This window comes from Halichoerus grypus, chromosome 4 (assembly GCF_964656455.1).
Source record: "Halichoerus grypus chromosome 4, mHalGry1.hap1.1, whole genome shotgun sequence".
Classification (NCBI taxonomy): domain Eukaryota; kingdom Metazoa; phylum Chordata; class Mammalia; order Carnivora; family Phocidae; genus Halichoerus; species Halichoerus grypus.
In genome coordinates, this window is record NC_135715.1 from 80,149,049 (window position 1) to 80,155,112 (window position 6,064).

Consider the following 6,064-nt stretch of genomic DNA (forward strand, 5'->3'; position numbering starts at 1 on the left):
TCTGGCCTGAGCCACAGGAGCCCCTCCCTCACCAGTTGCTTATGTTGGGCTTCCCAGGCTGTGTGTTCCCAGGCCCAGGGTCCACAAAGCCATAGAATATGCAGGACTCATCTTCCTGATGGTCAACTCTATTGAAAAGCATGTGGCCTAAAATTTGTAACGTTGGTAAAGTAATTTTAAATCTGTATTTTTTAGCCAACGGATTATGTTATGGAACAGAAAGTAAAACTCTCATAATTTTAAAGGTTAAGCTAAAGACATGAAATTGGCCACTCAAGGCCAGCTGCTTTGGGCTCAGCCTCTGTGAAGGATCCAGTCCTTCGCTGGCCTTTGGGACAGGTGGTAGGAATGTCTCAGAAGCAGAGAACATCTGCATGATCCTTAGCTGCTGCTGCAGCGAGACCCCCGCCCCGGCCACCTGTACCAGCCCCCTGCTACTCAGCCTTGCCTCTGGCAGCTGGTTGCCCAGGCACTCACCTCTGGGGCAATAGAAGCCGGCGGGGCAGGGGCGGTCGCTGTAGGTGCTGATGTTCTCAGGGCAGGAGTAGCCGGCGGGGCAGGGGAAGCAGGATGCTTGGCCAGTCAGGTTGTTGTAGGAGCCAGCAGGGCAAGGCTGGGGGTGGCTGGTTCCACTGGGGCAGAAGTGGCCTCGGGGACAGGGCCCCCCGTGCTCTGAATGGCCTGAGGAAAGGAAGGAAGCTGAGTGAAGCGTGCAGGCCCACTCACCACTGAGCATACTGGAGCCTGGGGCGACTGGTGCAGTGCCAGCCACTGGGACTAAATGTGGACTTGGGTTTGGGGCAGAGGCTCGAGGGTTTTGGAAAGAAAGAATGCTGATAATAACATTTGTATAGCACCTTCCAAATCAAAGAGCATGTGTTTAATACATGTGTTATATTATTTGAGCCTCAGAAAATCCCTCTTTCGTAGGTGGGCAGGACTAATGACCCAGTTTTACCAGGGATGGCGTCCTGGGATGGTGATTGATGTGTGTGACCAGCGTCTCTCTGTGCTTTGCCCAGACTCAAAGGCCACTTTTTGGCATTCCCCCTTGTGTTCTTTTGAGGATACACAATGTGATTGTTTATTTTTTAATAAAATGGATTTAGAAAGCATTGCTTTCATGTGTAGTTGTAATAAACCAGGATGGCTGGTTCTCTTTTTGGTGAATTATCCTGGCTGAGCAGCCCCCTGTGCCTCCTATAACTCCCACCAAGTCCCTGCTTTCTTACTGCCCACCCAACTCCCCAGAACCTAACCTTCCATCTGGGAGCTGGATTTTTGCCTCAAATGTTTTTTGGACAGATGGAAGTGCTTGAGAAGAGGGATTTTAAGGGCCCTGGCCCAGGTTCAATGGCCTTCACCAAAGCTGCAGCTCAGTGCTGCCCTCCCTCCCCCTTCAGATGTTCCCAAGGAATAAAGAGCATCCTCTGAGAACATGGGTGGAGAGAGTCTTCCCTGTGAGCTCACCTTGCACCCCACCTCCGCACAAGGTGCTGTCTCCAGCCCCCATGAGGGATGAGGTTCACACTCAGCTCACCACTCGATGCCCCACAGGGCACCATTCTGGAACCTGCTGGCTCGTCTCTGGAAGCCCCCAGGTTCCCCTGCTCACATCCCTGAAAATCTATGACGTTTCCATCTTTGGGTCAGTGGGGCTCTGATTTAGGAGGTTGGGTTGGGCTGAGGTGGGCTTGGAGACACAGATGTGACAAGAGCCCAATGACCACAGTCCAGAGGCAGTGAGCCAGCTGTGGGATATGCTGCTGCAGGCACAAGGACAGGAGGCCAACAGGTCCAGGAATAGCGGTCAGACCTCGAAACACTCTGGCTGAGGATCATTTCCAGGCCCCGCTTGCTCCATACCCTTCCCCTCTGTCCTTAAACTGCCCCATGACCAGTCACCTCCCATAATCAGAGGGCCCATCTACCTCTGGGCGTTGGGCCAGTGCAGGGCCCACACCTGTCCTGAGAGAACCTGTACCTGCTGGGGTGGGGGAGGAGACTCCTTCCAGACAGAAGTAGCCAGGGGAACAGGGTCCAGAGGGAGCAGTGAGGCCAGATGCACCACAGAAATGGCCAGAGGGGCAGGACAGGCACTCTGAGGCCATGGAGAGAAACATCCTGGGGAGACAGAGAGAACCCTAGGCATCAGTGGGACCAGGAGGCTTTAAGGGCGGCGCAGTCACATCCTGGCAAGGGCCATGCATTTCTGGGGCTGCCTTTTCATCTCCTCTTTTAGGTTCCCTGGGATTCTTCCTGCTTGCAAGGCATCCACGGCATCATTCTGACAGACGCCTGAAGGAGACCGTGACAGGTCTCTCTCTTTCTCCCCCTGCCACTCCCCAACATAAGCACCTGGGTATAGTTGTCCTTTTCCATCCTTTTTTTTTTTTAAAAAAGATTTTATTTATTTGAGAGAGAGAGCAAGCCAGGTAGAGAGAGCACAAGCCGGGGGAGGGGCAGAGGGAGAGAGAGAAGGAGAATCCCTGCTGAGAAGGGAGCTCAAGGGGCTCCATCCAGGGATCCCAGGATCATTACCAGAGCTGAAGGCAGATGCTTAACCGACTGAGCCACCCAGGCGCCCCTGTCCTTTTCCATCTTAATCCCAATTCAAACTCAGGCTGTCCAGGGCCACAGACCCTTTGGTCTGGCAGTAATAAGCAGAACATCCGACAGCCATTCAGCCACTGGTTCCACAGCTGTCCCCTTGCTCTGGGTACCTTCTCTTGGGGGCTGGGAGGTTCCTAAAGGTGGGGAGGTGGGACTCTACTCTCAAATGAGACTCAGGCAGATGCACAGGATTCTTAATGGCTTTTCTTTCTTGGGCATGAATGTTCTCAAGCTCCCAGCAGCCCATGTCACCTGCTCTCGTTTGGGCCAGCAACCTCTCTCTCCCTCCTCTGCTGGTCACAGGCCAGGGGGACGTCCTGCTCTGTAAGGCCTTCTGTCCCTCTGCAGTGGACGGATGCTGCTAGGGAGATGGTCGGTGTAGAAGGAAGACCAGGAGGAAGACAGGTCTGGGCTCACCCACATGGGCCTGGAGGCAGTGGTACTCACCGATCTGAGAAGGTGCCCACAGAGCAGGGCAGGGGCATCCCTGTGCCCACTGGACAGAAGTGGCCTGGAGGGCAGGGACCCCCTGCCATGGCATGGATGCATCTGTCCAGGTGGGTGACTTCGGCTCCTGCCCAAAGTCAGAAGTGGGTGAGATCACAAAGCAGCCGCTCCCCAGCCCAAAGCCAATCGCTCAGCAATCCCCACCTTGCCCACCCTCTGAAGAGGACATTTCCTGAAATAAAGCAGCAGAGATTAAAAGATGGAGTGACATCACCCTCGATTGCCCAGGCAGCTCAAGTCCAGGGTTCTGCCCAGTCCTGGCTCCCTGCCGGGACCGTGGGTGGAGTCCCAGGTGTGGGGTTGGGGTCCTGAGCTGTGACCCCTTCCAAATTAATCAGAAGTTATCTAGGCAGACCCCAAAGTTGGGGAGAAAGTACAGGGGTGCCAGCATTTGGCCTATCCTGGAAAAAGGTGGGCACAGGACAGATGGGAAAACTGGGGGCTTCATACCCAGCTTGAGAAGGAGAGCCTGGGCCATTGAACGCAGGCCTCTGTGACATTTGTTTGGGAAACCTGTTCCCATCTTGGCCAAGTTTGTCATTTCTATTTGCAGCATTATGTCCCCTTATGGTTAGCTCATGGAGCCCATAAAATGCTGATGATAAACTCTAAGAAGAGGCCCCTGTATAGTTAGGAGAAGAGAAAAGAAATTCGTTTGTGATGCCATTTGTGTAACTGCCCACAAGCTGGCGGATTTGCCTGTGGAAGCATGTGCGCGCTTGTATGTATGCGCGCGTACGTACGCGTGTGCACGTATGTATGTACGTGTGCGCACACGTATGTACGCGTGTGCGCGTATGTGTGTATGCATGTGCGCGTATGTACGCATGTGTGTGCACGCGTATGTACGCGTGTGCGCGTATGTACGTGTGTGTACACGCCTGCGCGTATGTATGTACGTGTGCGCGCACGTGTGTACGCGTGTGCGTGTATGTATGTACGCGTGTGCGCACATATGTACGTGTGTGCACGCATAGGAAACGTGGAGTGCCGCACAGAGGCATGTCGTACTTCCGAAACAGGGAGCCTCGGGTGGGGTGGAAGGCAGAGGAACAGAGTTTTAAACATCTGTGTTCTTACAGCTGTGTGAGCATGGTCTTCACAACCCTAAGGACACTGATGTAACAAGGGGAGGATGAACAGTGGCTGCACTTTGATGGGCCTTCTTGGGACAAGGGAGGCCTGGGGCTGGGGGATGGTCCTGTCAGCCTCTGGACCCCGTGATCTCATCCCTGGTGCACCCCTGGACCCACAGGTGAGGTCAAGGTGCTACCCAGCAGGGACTGCTGGGCTGGTGCTTGCCCACAGCACAGTCCTGGAGTGACGCCCTGGCCGTAGAGACCCTGCATGGGTGACACCAAGGTCACGATGGCAGGGCCTTGGGAGACACCAGCCCTCAGCAGGCCTTGGTTGGGTCACTCCACCAGCCAGGCCCAATCTCGTCATTGGAAGAAGGACATGGAGGGAAGTCCTGTTCCCTGAGGCTCCTCCAGCCCAAAGGTTCCACGACTTGTGATCTTATGGTTGTCCTCACTTAGCTCCCCATGTAACTTAGCCCCCAGAAGTTCTCCTGATGCTGCCCTAGGGAGTCAAGCACGACCACTATTGGACCTCCAATACTCCCACCCTTTGAAGAGGGGTGCCAAATGGAGTCCCTGCTCAGCCTGCCCTGTAGGAAGCCCAGTCCCATCCTGTCATTTCTATGCCAATGACATGAGTGTTACCGAGTGTACGTCCTCGCTTGCCCAGGTCCATGCCAAGCCCCTTGTCTCCTCCACAGAATCTGCTCTTCTATGTTACGGTCACTTCTTAGCCTCAGTCAAGGTTAAGCATTTATTTACTGTCCTTCCCATGCTCTGTCTTATTTAATTTTTACCTCAATATTACAAATTCCTATACTCTGTATTCCTATTGGGCACATGAAGAAACTGAGTTAAGTGATTTCCCACAGCAAGGAGGGTGCCACTGGGTTTCTGCCCAGCCCAAAGGCCCTGTCCTTGACCACTGTTCACAGGGCCTCCTGTATTGTAGGCCAGCAGGAAGAGGTTTCCAGTGACCTGTTGCTCCTCGGGCCCCAAAACACAGCTTTTACCTGTCTCCCCAGGAGAGACCCCAACTGCCCCCTTCTGTCTCCTCACCTGCAAAACATGGCCAGCAGCCCTGGGCTGGCTTTGACCCTGGCATGGACTGGGCATGTCCTGGGGGCAGGGCAAGGGGAAGTGGCCAATGCCCTGGGAGCAGTAATGACCGGGGGAGCAGGTCCTCTCCTGGTGGCTCTCTTGGCCGAGAAAGTAAAGCAGTTGTGTCATCTTGTGGCCCTGCCTACCCTGTGCTGTGGTCTGCTGTCTGAGCCAGCCCAAGTACCTGATCCATTGCTGTGCTGCCCATCTGGCTGGGGTGTGGTCACCAGTGAGCCTTCTGGGCAGGTGCGGCCCACAGGGCCAAGGTCTCCCCATGGGCCACTGAGAGGTCTCGGGGTCCACGCCCCTCCTGGGCAATAATATCCTGGAAGCAGAAAAAGCATGCAGCCTGGTCTGTTTTTTGGTGCTGGAGCCCAGCTTCTTGCCCTCCCATCCATGAGGGTCCTGCCGCACTAATAACGGCTTTGAAGGGAACAGGCTCTGTGGATGTCCCTGATGAGCTATTAATTTAGGTCCCTTTGAATGCACATCTTCAAATACACGTCCACCATTTAGTCAAAGGGAGGCTGAGGTAGGTGGCAGGATGGCAGAGCCGAGTGCTTGCATCTCATCTATCTGGGCCTAAACTTTTCTCCCCAGTGAGCCCATGGATATTCTGTTGTACATGGAACCCCCCAACCCGGAGGCTCTTGAGGCGAGGTCAAAGTTTTGTCTCAATCACAGATGAGGTGATGGGCCTTCCTAAAGACTGTCTCTGGGCCTTCCCTGGCTAAGCAGGCAGGAGTCGCTTCCTTAGCCTCTGG

The 6,064-nt window shown here is 54.5% G+C and overlaps 1 long non-coding RNA gene across 1 annotated transcript; it reads right to left on the reverse strand.

The window, feature by feature from the left end:
* Positions 1-483: 483 nt before the first annotated feature.
* On the reverse strand, positions 484-5,617 carry LOC144381597 (uncharacterized). Its single transcript, XR_013447053.1, has 4 exons — positions 5,485-5,617; positions 3,061-3,187; positions 1,985-2,124; positions 484-681 (listed from the first exon to the last, which is right to left on the reverse strand). It is a non-coding gene; the product is annotated as an uncharacterized LOC144381597 (long non-coding RNA).
* Positions 5,618-6,064: the final 447 nt, after the last annotated feature.